Raw genomic sequence first — 16,354 nt, 5'->3', positions numbered from 1 at the left:
CTGCACAAGATGAAGATCCAGTGCTCTGAAAAAACATACAGAATAAAACCTGCCTTGCTCCAGACCAAAGTCAAGACTGGTCAAGCTCAAGCTCAAGCTCTCTGAATGTGATTTGAACTGCCAGTCAAAGCCTTCAGAGCTGAGCCCTCCCTAACAACCCTTACAAATTGAACTAGATCTCAGGCACCCCGCCTTAGCACTCAAAAGAGACCTACCACAGATCTTATTCTCCCTTTATGCCCTCTCTCTCTTTCTCCCCCTGTTTTTTTGTCCCTCTGTTATTATCAACCCTCCTTCCAATCTCTCCTCCTTTACTGTACCCTTTAATGTGGCCTTGCCACTCCATATGTGTCCTCTGTGTGATAGAGTTCAGGCTGTAATCACAAACACCAGTGATGAATGGGGGCTGTTGGAGGCTTTTGGCACTGACCATCTTTTCCTCCTCAGTCTATTATATGGACCACCAAGCACTGGGTGCTTCATGTGGACTTGATGATTCCAACTAGCACAGAAATGCAGCTATAGATTGGTGAGATAAGCCTGGGTAGTTCCAAATAGTTCCACTCTAAGAATGCTGCAAACCGTAATTTAAACATGACACAACATTCAGGGAGATGGATGTGTATAGGGTTCACATATCTTTAGACATTAAAGCGATGTGCAGTGATTTGGATCCAAGAAATGGTATAGCAGGACTAAATCAGTTTAGAGGGCTCGATATTTAATTTGCAATAACAGCGTGTGTGCATTCATACGTTTGTGTTTCTTCATCCATTACTAACTAATTTTCATGTAAATATTCTCACTTGCACAAGCAAATCCATGGCCACCAAAAGGGTTGTGAATGTGCAGCACTAGGTGAGCCATTAATCTGAACACTTGCATCATGCTAGACAATTAAAAAGCCAATCCATCACATAATCAATACCGTCTCACTCTGAAAGGTGGGGGTGTTTGTCCTAATAACTGTTTTGGCCTGCCATTAATCTTTCGACAACAAAATGTGTGAGTTTGTATAGTAGTGTGTCTTTGTATATGTGTGGACAGGTTTGACTATACAACCCCATTTCCAGAAAAGTTTTGTGAAATGCCATAAAATCAAGAAAATGATATCTGTTCATTCTCTTTAACCTTTATTTAACTTACTAAAGTACAAAGCAAAAAAATCCAATGTTTTCAGTGGCAAACTTTTAATGTTATTTAGTAAATATAACCAAATTTGGACTTTGTTGGCTGCAACACATTCCAAAAAAGTTTGGACAGAGGCATGTTTAACACTGTGCCGCATCAACTTTCCTTTTAATTACAATGTTTAATTGTTTGGGAATTGAGGAAACTAATACTTTAAGTTTTGCAAGCAAAAATTGTTGTCTAGTCTGGCTTGATAAAAAACTTCAGATGCTAAGCAGTCTGTGATCGTCATTGTCTGATTTTACTTTTCATGACTGGTCATACATTTTCAACAGGAGACAGATCTGGACTGCAGGCAGGCCAGTTTAGCACATTCAGTCTATGAAACTACGCCGTTTGTAGCACATGCAGAATGAGACCTGGCATTGTCTTGATCTAATAACCATGGACTTCCTATGAAAGATGTCATCTTGATGGCACTATGTGTCTGTACAGTCCCAATACCTGCCTCCATTTTAATGGTACCTTCGCACATTATGCAGTCACCAATGCCATTTGCTCTGCTGCACCCCATACAATGACAGTCATTTGCGTTTGCATCTGTCGCTGATGAAAGTCTTGATGGTCCCTTTGGTCTTCGGTACTGAGAACTCAACAACCATTTTTTTCCCAGAAACAAGTTGAAACATGGACTCGTCTGACCACAGCACACATTTCCATCATATTTTTGACTATCTTAGATGAGCTATGTTCCAGAGAACCCCATGGCATCACTGTATAGAATTGATGTATAGCTTTCTGCTAGAGTAACAGAAATTCAAGTTGCATTTATTGATGCAGCTGCAGAATGTGTTAAGTGACAGCAGTTTTCTGAAGTACTCCTGAGCCCATGTGGCTATATTTAAAACTGCAGCATGATGGTTTCTTCTGCAATGCCATCTGAGGGCTCAAAGGTCATGCAGGTATCTTGCCTTGCCCTACACAGACTGACATTTCTCTGGATTCCCTGAATCTTTTCACAATATTATGTGTGGTAGTTAGTGCAAGACCAAAATTCTTTGTGATTTTCTATTTAGAAATTAGATTTTTGATTTGTTTGACACTTTTGTCATAAAATTTGGCACAAAGTTATGAGACATAGTACAACTTTGCTTGCAAAGACTGAAATGCTCCTTTTATACCCAAACATGATAACCTCATCTATTTCCATCTCACCTGCTTACTGTGAACAGTTTCAAAATTTGGATATTTTATAACTTTTTCACTTTTATTTAGCCTTTGTCCCAACTTTTTTGGACTTTTTTGGCCATGGAAAATTTAATTTTCTCATATTTACAAAATAAAACTAAAAGTTGGCCACTGAAAACATTTTTTTCTTTGTTCTTTAGTCAGTTAAATAAAGGTTAAAGAGAATGAACAGATAACATATTCTTGATTTGAATGGCATTTTACAAAACTTCCCAACATTTCTGGACTTGGGGTTGTACTTTAGGGTTTGGGTTAGGTGATAAAATATTATTAACCTGATACAAAAACAGCTATGCTTTATAATAAGATTGTATAGTTTAACAAAAGGTCATGCTGTATTGTAAAATTGTGGCTGAACAGGGTTTGTTTTATTAATGACATATTACTGGGTTACTTAAAATGGGAAGAAATAAACCAAAATACACTCTTAAAAATAAAGGTGCTTTAGAAAGGTTGTTCACAGCGATGCCATAGAAGAACCATTTTTGGTTTCACAAAGAACCATTCCATCAAAGGTTCTTTCGAGAACCATCTCTTTTTTATGTTTTTATAATCTGAAGAACCTTCTTCACAACAAAGAACCTTTTGTGAAACAGTAAGGTTCTTCAGATGTTAAAGGTTTTTTATGGAACCATTTAGAGAAATAATGTTCTTCTATGGCATCGTGAAGCATCTTTATTTTTAAGAGTGTAACTGCTTCCAATTACTGGAGCAATAGTCTGGCATTGACAGTTTGGACTCTCTGCAGAACAAAAATAACATTTATAGTGACACCTATTGGCCTGGATGTATGAGGTTTATTATTTAATTTTTGTCTAATTGGCTAAGCCAAACACATTCATTTTGGACTGAATAATCAATACCATCACTCTAACAGTAGTAGTATATATTTTGTGTGTTGTATTGTTTGGTACTTTCATGTTTCTGCTTTGTAAAGCACCCTGAGCACAGAGCACTTACTGAAAGTGTTAGGCTATATAAAAAGTCATTATTATTATTATTATTATTATTATTATTATTATTATTATTATTATTATTGTTTTAGCACATCATGTGATATCAACATGGCAGCACCCATGAGGGGGCGACCAGCTCTATGCTGAATAAAGAGAAAACTGGCATGACTGGTGTCACTTAATAGGAGTGTAATAGACGTCATTTTAATTAATGATATTGCTCAAAGGGCTGTTTGTGAACAGGTGCTCGTTAAGTGTACAGCTTTTCTATTTTTAAAATGAAAACACTGCACCTGTATTTGTTTTACTCATTGGCATCCGCCGTAGAAACGCACAAGCTTAACCAGTTTTTACGAATGATGTAGAGTATGTCATGTATGTAGCACTCTCTCAACCCACCCCTCGGCACAGCAGCTGATGCTGATGCGAGTAAGCTCATTCTGACTCTTACATCCTGAGCGCCGACACAGTGTCACCCGCTCCTCCTTTATTCTCTTCATTTAACTTTGAGCAGCGCATTCATTCATTTGTAGTCAGCAGCGATTCGTCTCGTTATTCTTAGAGGAGGTATGACAAAAGCAACCACTCACGAGAGGGATTCATTACAATGACGGTCATCAACGGAGGAGACGTGCGTGGATATACTAGATCAGTTTGATCAGAGCAGGACACATACTAGGGGTTTTGAGTCTTAAGAGGAAGCGAGAGCTATTTCCATTCCCTAACATTTCGAACAGCTCGAACCAGTGACAAACGGGAACTGAGTGATTATTGAAAACAGATCGTGAGGGCGACTATTTTATTTAGACACACATGTCAATACCGGAGCAACGGAAAGAAACCTGTATTACAGGAGCCAGAGAAGATCGCTGAAAGTCCTAAACAAGAGAGAACTGCATTGAATTTGGAAGGTCAGTTGATGCTAAAGCGAACTTATGTTTTAAGTTTTTTTTTTTTTAAAGGTAATTGATTTAATTTTAATGAAGAAAAGTGTGAATTGGTGTATGCTTTACGGTGGAAATGTATTGTTTAAAAAGAAAATATATGTATTTTACAGTACAGTTTTGTTTAAATTATAAGTTAAGTGCATAACGTTACAGTAACACCAAGGGCATAGGTTTGATTCCCAGGAACAGCCATACATAAATATGTATAGTTCATGTATAATTATTGTGAATTTAACGTTTGCTGGTGTTATTATGGTAAACACTATACAGGCATACAACACAGGAATACAGTCGTAATGTCTGTAACATGGCATTGTGTTTTTATGGTAAAGTTCTGGCAGCTTTGGCTGCCAATATTTTACACACAGTTTTTAATTGTAGACAAAGAATTGACCCATTTTGTGAAATAATATATGCATATGATACAGTCTTTAGTCAGTGGGGTCACATCCCCTCACCACCACATTTCTTGCTCTTCTGCCTATGGTAACCCAGATTACTTTATTTCAAGTAAAATAAAGAACTTGTATGCTTGCATACAGTATAAAGCTAAGGATAAGTATACAGCATGTAAAGCGCGCATGGTGACTCATTCATTAAGGTTAGGCTACACAACTTGTCTGAGGCGCACCGCGTAGCACACAGCGGTCAGCGAGATGACCGTCTCAATTCTGTCAAGGCTATTAAGGTAATTAAGTTGCTTATTTGCGTTTCAGTGGGGTTACACTACCAGGTCTCCTCATACTGGAAAGCTAGTTGTCTGGCGGGAAACCTCCTCGGCTCGGACGCGCCGGGGAAATAGATTCCTGACATGAGCGACTAATACCATCGACAAACAACAACACACCGGCGGATAAACCGCACTGATCCCTGCGAGCGACCACCTGTTTCCAGCGCAGACCAAACGGTAAGCGCTTCACTTTACTGAGGGACAGTCCAAGAGAATACTGTTTGCATAGTTATGTCTCCAAAATGTTTATCAGAATCTTCATTTGAGTATTGCAGTTTGAGCGACCGCTGTGCGTAAAAGCGCATTAGATTTTAATGCGCTGCTGGGATCTTGGAAATCTCATTGTCATAGTTCTTGTACTTTATTATGTACTCACTGAAGTGGTTAAATGAGTGTTAATGAAAAACACAGAATCACAAATAAACGGGGTATTTTGGGGATCCAAATCCACTTTCATTTTTATGTGCGCGCACATCCTTGTCTCCTTCTCATCCTGTCAGTCAGATCTCATTCACCCATTCGCTGAATCCCAATGTCTCTCGCTCAGATTACTCTTTTGTAATCGAACACACAAATCGAAGTCTCATTTAAACCTGATTTGCACAATTGGCAACAGAAAATCCCTTTCATATGACTTAGATTATATAGAAATGGGTGAAAAATAGACCTATGTAATATTTTGGTGTTAATGCACGTGTGTTTTTTCTTTTTTTTGTTATGAGATAATAATTGCTTTGCGTCATACCTATAAATGTCTCACTTAGAATACCTTATTAGTCACAGAACATTTTCCAGTTATGCTAGATATTTTGTCATTTGCCTGTCCTTACTAGTACACTGCCAGCAATTCACTAATACAAAACATCTTTTTATCATGTGAAATTCAGTATTTCTAAAAGTGTCTTCATAAGCAATGAACCAAACCAATCAGCTAAACAACTTTGATTAGAAGCAAAATATATTTGAAAATTATACAAAAGATAAAGGTACAAGACTATGACTCTGATTGGTTGAGGGTTTTTTTTTTCAGAGTCATGGGAAATGCAGTTCCACTGTTGAACATGATTTTTGAAGACATAACATTTATATAAGTTTCCTCCCCAAAGTAAAAATTAGTGATGCACTGTCCACATTTCAGAGAACCGAAATTATGTTGAGGAACCAGAGATGTTTCAACAGGAATGCAAATACAGGAAATAAAACTTTGCTTTTTATTAATCCAAAAACATACCTACCTGTATACTTAACATTTTCTGCAGTTCTGTCTAAATTGACCACTAGTGGCAGTAAAACACTAACACATTTTATTCATGTTCACACAAATTATGATTATGGCAGCAGGCTGTTGATTAATAAAAACTTATTTTCACATCTCGATTTCAAAGTGTTGCGAAATGTGCAAAAAGAAACATAATATTATTTTGCTGAAATGTCACCACTGGCATGTTTTTTTAGTGAGCTTGAGTTGTAGTAAGTTAAAATACATTTTCAAAATGAACGTAGGCTAAAAGTTTCTCAATTCACTCTGCTATTTATTTGAAACTGGGCAAGCTTTTTCTGGCCCAGGTCACATTTTTTATTAATATGGAGTGTAAGTGTGCCAGGAAATATGTCTTATTTGACCTGCGGGATTGGTGGTTGGAGTGAGCGAGGAGAAGAGGTAATTAAAATAGATGGGTTGAGGAAATTGAGATTGGCTAAGAGAGCCTAACGTTATGAAATCACTTGTCAAAACCAGTGCTGTCATTAGTCACACAGTAACAGGTCGTGCGATAAGGTTATGTCACCAGAAGTCACCAGAAGGTTATTTGTGCATGGTGACAGTCATAATGATGTTGGTGAATGTTATGCTTATGAAAGAAACAGGAAGTACTCAGGTTTACAGTTGTGATAAAATCTGAAAAATGTTCAGCACTCTCTTCTTTTTGTCAGGTGGTACCATATTTTAAAAGCCTCTAAAAGATATCTGGCATAGTTCAAATCAGTCAACGAGACAAAGTGGAAAAAAAGAGTTTAAATATGCATGCATAATCCATATCTGGTTTTAATGACAAGCAGACCTTTTGTCAGAGGTATTTGATTGTCTGTGGTGTAGATTAAAACTAATAATAGTTGGGGCAGCCGTGGCCTAATGGTTAGAGATTCGGACTTGTAACCCAAAGGTTGCAAGTTCGAGTCTCAGGTCCGGCAGGGATTGTAGGTGGGGGGAGTGAATGTACAGCACTCTCTCCACCCTCAATACCACGACTGAGGTGAGTCCCTTGAGCAAGGCACCGATCCCCCAACTGCTCCCCGGGCGCCGCAGCAATGGCTGCCCACTGCTCCGGGTGTGTGTTCACGGTGTGTGTGTGTGTTCACTACTGTGTGTGTGCACTTGGATGGGTTAAATGCAGAGCACAAATTCCTTGTATGGGTCACCATACTTGGCCTCACTCACCCCCTTTCCTTTTTTTTTTTTTTCCTTTTCTGGATAAAATCCCTCATTTAATTACTATTGACAATTCAATTACTTTTTCTAGTCAAACCCCAAAATCCAAAGGTGAAATGAGCATTTGCTGAAGATGTGCCAGTTTCTTGATTGGAATTAGTTGTGGAGCTTGTTTGTTCCTGAACAGAATTCTAATTTTAACAGTAAAAGGAACAAAACTGGAAATATAATAAGTATCTTGTGTAGAATTAATTGCCATGACAAACATGTTTACTCCCTCTGTGGATTATGATTTTACATGGTTTAAACTATTATTGATTGCTCGTTGTTTTTTGTTGTTGTTTTTTTCTTTTTACACATATGCTCATACAGGTCAGATTATTGTGATTATGCTTAATGATTATTATTTATTTTTTACTTGTGTTATATCAGTTTAATGTTTTTAAAATCAGTAACTAAATTGTTTTTGTATACGCTCTCAGAAAAAAATGGTACAAAAGCTGTCACTGGGGCGGTACCCTTTCAAAAGATACACCTTTGTACCTTATTTACCCCCAAAGGGTGCTTATTAGTACTTTAAAGGTACATATTAGTACCTCAAGTGTATGTTAGAATCTACAGTTGAGGCCAAAAGTTTACATCCCCCTTTCAGAATCTGCAAAATGTTAATTATTTTACTAAAATAAGAGGGATCATACAAAATGCATGTTATTGTTTATTTAGTACTGACCTGAATAAGATATTTGACATAAAAGATGTTTACATATAGTCCACAAGAAAAAATAATAGTTGGATTTATAAAAATGACCCTGTTCAAAAGTTTACATTCCCTTGATTCTTAATACTGTGGTCTTACCTGAATGATCCACAGCTGTGTGTTTTTTTTTTTAGTGATAGTTGTTCATGAGTCCCTTGTTCGTCCTGAACTGTTTGCTGTTCTTCAGAAAAATACTTCAGGTCCCACAAATTATTTGGTTTTGCAGCATTTTTTGTGTATTTGAAGCCTTTCCAACAATGACTGTTCAAATACACAAAAATGCTGGAAAACCAAAGAATTTGTGGGACCTAAAGGATTTTTCTGAAGAACAGCAGGCTGTTCAGGACAAACAAGGGACTCTAGGAGTCACTAAGCTAAAAAACCACAGCTGTGGATCATTCCACCACAGCTGTGGTTCTTCAGATTATAAGGTAAGAAAAAGATGGTTCTTTAAAGAACCTCTAACTGAATGGTTCTTCTATGGCATCACTGTGAATAACCTTTTAAAGCACCTTTATTTTTAAGAGTGTATAAACAAAATTAAGAATCAAGGGGATGTAAACATTTGAACAGGGTCATTTTTATAAATTCAACTATTATTTTCTCTTGTGGACTATATGTACAAATCTTTTATGTCAAATATCTTATTGAGGTCAGAACTAAATAAACAATAACGTACATTCTGTATTATTCCTCTTATTTTTGTGAAATAATTAACATTTTGAAGATTCTGAAAAGGGGATGTAAACTTTTGACCTCAACTGTAAATGATACATATTAGTATACCATTTAAAAAGGTACTGCCCCTGTGACAGCTTTTGTAACTTTATTTCTAAACCTCTTTAGATCATTGATGTCAGTCTGATGTCAAAGACATGAGGAGTTCAAAGATGAAAGAGGGCAAATGCAAAAGAGAGGATGATCTCTAATTATCTGATGGGAGACAGTCTCTCACATACATGTCAGCTGATAAAAAAGTGATGCGTAACATCTGCCTAAAAATGGAGAGAACAAGCATAGAAGAGTGTGAATGAGAAGTGTGAGAAAGAAATCTATGTGAGGTTGTGAAAGAGAAAGAAGGGGATAAGGCAGAAGGCATGGCTGGGGAGGCTTTTTTAGGTCAGATTTCTCCCACAGGCTCTTGATGTTAGATACCACTCTCAGACACTCTTGAGAGGAAAATATTTTGAATTTGAGACCTACATCTCTATGACAACTCTTTAACAGCAACACATAGACCACTGTAGAGGTGCATGCAGTCACCCCAAAAAATAACACTTAAAAATTTATGAATGTCATTGCACTCTGGTTTTAAAAATAATGAACCTTTTCCCTAACCAGCCAGTTTGGCTACTTGGTTAAGTTTAGGCCTACCCCTTATTCCGAACTTCAACTAGCCAAAAGATATCAAAATATATCAAAATCACATCTTAGATTTAAATATATTTTTGTTGTTTAGTGGGTCCCTTGTTTGTCTTGAATAGTTAAACAGCCTGCTGTTCTTCAGAGAAATTCTTCAGGTCCCACAAATTCTTTGGTTTTCCAGCATTTTTGTTTATTTGAATCCTAGGGCTGCAACTAACGATTATTTTAATAATCGATTAATCTGTCGATTATTTTTTCGATTAATCGATGAATCGGATAAAAAAAAAAAGGGATTTACAACCCTTTATTCAAAAACAGAACTAAAATCTTTAGAAAGTGCACGAACATGTTGCTCCTTGAACTGTTATAATAATAATAATAAAATAAAAATGGACTAACACAAAAAACATACACATGTATGCTTTACATCTGCCAAATATATAGACTAAATAAACTAAAATTACTATCCGTCAAGACAGCGGCTTGCTGTGGTGTACATGCTGCATTTCCCATCAAGAAGCCTCTCAAATTAAATTCCTCAGTGCGCATTAAAAAAGTCATGTGACTTTGCACGCTGGAACGGGATAACTTGACTAACTTTCTGCTACATTCATTCTGCCATGGCGGTGTTTAGTGTCCTGCCATCAGCAGCGACCAGCTGGAAGAGTTCCGCATTCAAATGCACGCAAAACTGGCCTCAAAGCCCCAGCAAAAGTAATTACCATGAATGTGTCAAGGCAAAAATTAAGAAAATATTCGAATTACTTATTAATAAACTAGTATTTTCTGATTCAGTGTTGCAAAGATGAAATTGACGATCCTGCCATCTGCTCATTAATGCCTAATGCATCTTTATGGATTAGCTAATGAAAGAATTTTGTTTTTGATTTTAATTATTTCGTTTTATAGTAAAATAATAATTTAAAGCTTTCTATAGATATTGTGTTTGTGAGGCAATTACCTGGGTTTCGGTTAATTATTGTGAAGCGCTCCTGTTTAAACCAAAGATATCAAGCGTATTCTGTTTGTTTTCTTTAAGAGCACATTTTGTTGATACTGTTAGTACACACAAACTAAGGTAGACCCTTTACAGTACCGGCCCGGGTGGTAAATTACTCTTACCTTTATGAGCAAAAAAGAAATTCCACATTGCACTGGCGTCTCCATGTCCTGCAAAGCGCGCTTCTCTCCGCACAAACTTTGGAATTATCTTGATTGAATGATTAAACTAATATTGTGATATGTTTTAAGTTTTTTATATCAATGGATTTTAATTTAAATCGCGATGAATTAAGCAGGCTTTTGATCTGTCTGCCGCTGTTTGCTAGGTCATAACTTTAAAAAACAAAAACTTGAATTTAACAAACAAAAAGTGTTCCAAATATATCTCTAAATTAACTTTATAAACTAAAGGAACGAAAATAAATGTAATCACTTTGCTATTAAAAACAGCAGCTGTGTAATGAGGAAGAGAAAGAGAAAAAAAGACAGTCGGACTGGAAATTCAGTCGGCCAAAAATTGATGAGCTGTCGGACATTTTTACAAGGAATGTTTGTTTAATAGCCTATTTAATACTCTTAGGCTACTTTCTTAATTAAATATATTATTTCTTTGATTTATTTTAGCGTTTTTAGGCTGCTTGTTCGCTGACTGAAGTGTAGGCTATATATAAAAAAACAACGTGCCACCGTCACAGCCCTATTCAAAACTGAGACGATTTCACATCAGCAGAGCTCCTCTTTCTCCTTACGGTTGTGGTATGTTTTCGACACATTATACAGACAGACAGTGTTACAAAAACTATAGAAGTAGTTTTCTCCATCTCCACTATCCAACGACCCGTACAGCAGCTGTTTTGCGATCGAGCATTGGCTGCTGTGAAAGTACGCTAGCCAAAGTAGGCTTAAATATCAAACATGTTTGATATAAATCGGGGCAGCATATATATATATAATGTAGAAACGGTGCTTTATGCTCAAATGTTCCAGTTTTGCGCATAAGTTAAATTCGCATTTTTGGATGGAAACACAGCGAAGTGCCGAACTCTGCTGGCATCAGTGCGGGAGAGAGACCGAATGTGTCCACTCCGCTCTGCGCTCAATTTTTTTTTAAAATATATATAATAACAACCAAATGTCTCTGCGTCGCGCGACACAACGAATCGATTATGAAATTCGTTGCCAACGCTTTTAGTAATCGATTTTTATCGATTTTATCGATTCGTTGTTGCAGCCCTACTTTCCATCAATGACTGTATGACTCTGAGATCCATCTTTTCACACTGAGGACATCTGAGGGACTCATATGCAACTATTACAGATAGTTCAAATGCTCACTGATGCGCCAGAAGAAAAAAACATGCCTTAAGAGCTAGGGGGTGAAAACATTTAATATTTGAAGATCAGAGTAAATTTAACTTATTTTGTCTTCTGGTAAACATGTAACTATCTTTTGTAGCCTCTGAAGGGCAGTACTAAATGAAAAAAAATATGATATTTAGGCAAAATAAGAAAAATGTACACATCTCCCTGGCTCTTAATGCATGGTTTTTTCCTTCTGGAGCATCAGTGAGCAGTTGAACCTTCTGTAATAGTTGCATATGAGTTCTTATCTTGTTTACAGATAGAATAAAAATGAGAGTAGCACCACAAACGGAATCCTACCCATCACAAAATTGTCTGTTACTTCTCTGATACAACAGCAGTTGTTTTCTTATAAACTCATAAAACTTATTGTCACAGTCCCTATTAATGTTGCTTATGTGTACCATCAGAATTATCGTAAAAATGACCTGAGTTTCTTCCGTTCTATTGTCTGTTCTCATCTTGTAGTGTATCCTTACTCCTGTGTTTTCTTCGTCCTATTGGCTTTACTTATTAAAAGACTGTTTCTTGGACTTTCTATCGTTGTGAGCCTCATTACAATCACCTACGCTTGTTGCTCACTTTAAAGTGAATGTTTTAATAGAAAGTACATTGAAGATTAGTGGACAGGATGTCAGTTCATAAAATAATCAGCTGTTTCCTCACAAAAATCAGCAAACTCAGCATACTGAAGTCACTCTTCCATTAAAATGCATAAAAAAAATCCAAGCCAGTAGTCAGTAATGATAATACAAATCATGCCTCAAAATGATATAAAGACACTAAAGGGCACTCTTGGCATCTGCATAGAGGCATTTTTCAGATGCCTAGAAAGTAAGAACGGGTTGAAGAGGTGCTCTCCTTGCCAGTGTACACTAGTGTTTTGTTATGTTTACCTAACGTATTTGTTTGTTTTTTAAACATTTATTTTTGCCCAGGGTGACCATACATGCCATGTTTTCTAGACATGTTTTGGCCAGGATTTGTTTTGGCTTTGTTTTCCTGTTTTCTTACTTGGTAAAGCTAAAAATCAAAAAAGTAGTTTGACCAATAACATGCAGGTATTGTACATGATCGACCAATCGTGACAGTTAAAAGGAGGGATCAACAGAGAACTGTCAGAACCATACAATTATGCATACATATTATGTGTGTTTTGTTAGACTTGAAGCCGATTAGTTTTTGACATCAAAGTACTATAAGAGTGATTCAAAAGCTGTCTACTGTCTATAGCTCTCACAATACTTTGATGTCATACAACGATTGGTCTGCTCAGCGCAAACAAAACCAAAACCTGGATATTTTAAGCACTATAGAAATCCTGGCACAAACCCTATTTTGCCTTTATTTAGACAGTATATCTGAAGTGAAGAGGTAGAAAGAGGGGCACAGATCCAGGACTCAAACTTATTAGGCTACCCGAAGTGCATTATGCTATATATTGAAGCACTGCCCATGAGGCTATCGGCTCTGACATGTTTTGCTGATGTTGGGCGTTCTGATAAAATGCAGAGTGATAAAACACAATAATTGTAACCTGCCAAGTTGGCTGTGAGTTCATAGCGTTACCTGCCATGGTTGATTTTCCCCCTATTTGGTGCTTGGCAGTTAATTTCAAACCCTGATTGCATACAAAATATCAAGACAAATGGCATCTTCAAACAAAACAAATGGTGCTAGAGCTTTTTATAGAACCTATTTTACTTTTTTTTGGGGCCACTTTGCAAAGAATTTTAACCAGCTGGTGTCAGTGTGATTTTTACTGGATGCATGAAGTCAACAATATCTATTTACTTGATCCACATTAGACAACCAGAAAATGTCTTGTCCTAATTTTGCTTAGTATATTTTTTGATTTAGCATTAATTACAAATACATTTTTAGGAAAACTGTTCGAATATTTTTGAGGCTACTTTATATGGCCCTTTTACTGAACATTGTAGATAACCCCTTCTGCTTCTTGTGTCATGTTATACATCTACTCATTTATAACATTTCCACTATACCAGATGCTGTCTGCCTCACCACCAGATGTGTTTTTTTTCATCCTTTTATTTATCTTAATGAAATATGATGTTCACAAACCTTTACCACAGTGAGCCCAGATGTTAAAGGACAGAAAAAAGTACGGAGAAATTAAATGTAAAAAATATCAAACAAGAGAAAGTTTATCTAAGGGTGCTATGGAGGAGACAATGATGTCATTTCAGGTAATGTTATGGGTCCAGCATTTGTAGCCACTGTCCCCTTGAGGACATTTTCATTTGACACTATCAAGCTGTGACTCTGAGCATGTAACTCAGCATGCAGAGCACCATGTGAGACCACAAGGATGTAAATTGCTCATGGTTAGATGCCGCTTTGCACACCATGCATCTGTGTGTGTGTGTGTGTGTGTGTGTGTGTGTGTGTGAGTGAAGTATACCCCCTACTGTCTGCTAATGTCACACTGGCTGTTTGGCTGACGATGCTCAGCATGGCACAGGGCGGCTCTGCCTCAGTGCTGCGGGAACCGTCCAACAGTGACGGCAGTTCCAGAGCTTTTGCTCACAGAACTCGAAAGCCTCTGAGAGCTCTAAGGGGTTTTAAGGAACAGAGACGACTCACTTCCATGGAAAAGTTTTGAAAGTTGATCTGAAGTGAAGCTGAGGCTGACATCTCTTTCCCTGCTGGATTCTGAATGAGTATTTTTAGATCTCATTTTTAGATTTCCTGTTTACTTTCCTGGAAATAAAATAAACAATGTGTTTCTGAATATATTAAATTAGAAAGCAGACTGGAATTTAGTACTGACCTGAATAAGATATTTCACTTAAAAGATGATTACATATAGACCACAAGAAAAAATAATAGTTGAATTGATAAAAAGTTGATGTTCAAAAGTTTACATCCCCTTGATTCTTAATACTGTATTGTTACATGAATTATCCACAGCTGTTTTTTTGTTCTGTCCTGAACAGTTAAACTGTCTGCTGTTCTTCAGAAAAATTCTTCAGGTCCCACAAATTATTTGGTTTTCCAGCATTTATGTGTATTTGAACCCTTTCCAACAATGACTGTATGATTTTGAGATCCATCTTTTCACACTGAGGACAACTGAGGGACACTCACTGATGCTCCAGAATGAAAAAACATGCATTAAGAGCTGGGGGATGAAAACATATTATTTGAAGATGGGTAATTTTAACTTTTATTTGTCTTCTGGGAAACATGTAACTATCTTCTGTAGCCTCTGAAGGACAGTACTAAATGAAAAAATATTATATTTTGGCAAAATAAGAAAAATGTACACAAATCTATTCTGTTCAAAAGTTTTTTTCACCCCCAAGATCTTAATGCACGGTTTTTCCTTATGGAGCATTAGTGAGCATTTAAACCTTCTGTAATAGTCCCTCAGTTGTCCTCTAGTCTGAAACAGATGAATATGACTGTGGCAATATTTTATTACATTAGTTGGTTCACATATTGCACAGTTCGGAAATGAAATGTCACCAAATCCAATCCTAAACCTTACTGATAGTGTGAGCAAAAGCAAATGTGAGATAAAAGTGCTTTTAGGGTTTGTCTAAATATTAACACTAGTCATGTCCATATGTGTATGTCTGACAGATGGGAGATTCTTAGCCTCAAATGCAAGTATTAGCATTATCAAAAGTGGCAGTTAGCACTGCATGCTGTGTTTATATCACTGCCAGAAGCACAATCAGCATTTGCAATTACTGCTTTCAGAGAGGAAGCCACTGTTTTCTGCCCTCAGTCCCACTTTCTCTCTTCATTTTCGACTCCTCTTGGTTTTTGCTTCCTCTATTTCATATGTTGTCATAGTCTGTATTAACCTGGTTCCAAGATAATTAATAAGTGTTGTACTTGTACTAATAATTTTTTCAATATGAGTTTGATATTTTCATCTCAACGTTGCAAGCAGACATCATTCAACACTGGTTTTATCTCTTTTATATTTGTTTTCTATGAGGCTACATTGACTATAAAATCTCTTAGGAGTGTTATTGTCTTCTTCACAACAGAACTTATTTCTTTTTATCAGTAAGTTCTTTTTATCAGCAATATCAGAACATGTAATTCTGTCTTCCCATTTGTTTCTTCCTTTCTCATTCACATCCCCCTTTTCTTCCCAGAGGTTGTGTTGATACAGTTGTTAATTAGAAGCAGTGAGGTTTAATTATTTAGGCTCAGTAATTAGATCCTTCCTTGTATATCAGCATACTTGAGCTTTACACTTGTACATTGTTGGTTTTGAGCGTTAAGGTGTCATCTGTTACCTTAGAGGCATTTCTGAACAGATGCAGTGTGCTGGATGTACCCAGTATGTGTTTACATCTGGCAGAGTGCTGTGTTGCTTTTTTTTTTTTGGCTGGCAGCCTATATACTGTATGTGTGTGAGTGTATATGGATGTCTAAGTTTGTTCA

General features: G+C 36.8%; 1 protein-coding gene across 1 annotated transcript in view; it reads left to right on the top strand.

Moving 5' to 3' along the window:
• The first annotated feature begins 3,816 nt into the window (after window positions 1-3,816).
• The window catches only part of slc8a4b (solute carrier family 8 member 4b), a 93,464-nt gene continuing 80,926 nt past the window's right edge, over window positions 3,817-16,354 (top strand). Inside the window, exons 1-2 of the mRNA XM_073835803.1 lie at window positions 3,817-4,246; window positions 4,999-5,189. The gene's annotated coding sequence lies outside the window, so the exon portion shown is untranslated. The remainder of the gene's footprint in view (window positions 4,247-4,998; window positions 5,190-16,354) is intronic.

Source organism: Garra rufa, chromosome 3 (genome assembly GCF_049309525.1).
Source record: "Garra rufa chromosome 3, GarRuf1.0, whole genome shotgun sequence".
Classification (NCBI taxonomy): Eukaryota; Metazoa; Chordata; class Actinopteri; order Cypriniformes; family Cyprinidae; genus Garra; species Garra rufa.
The sequence above is the reverse complement of the archived record's forward strand: the minus strand, read 5'-3'. Positions and strand labels throughout refer to the sequence as shown.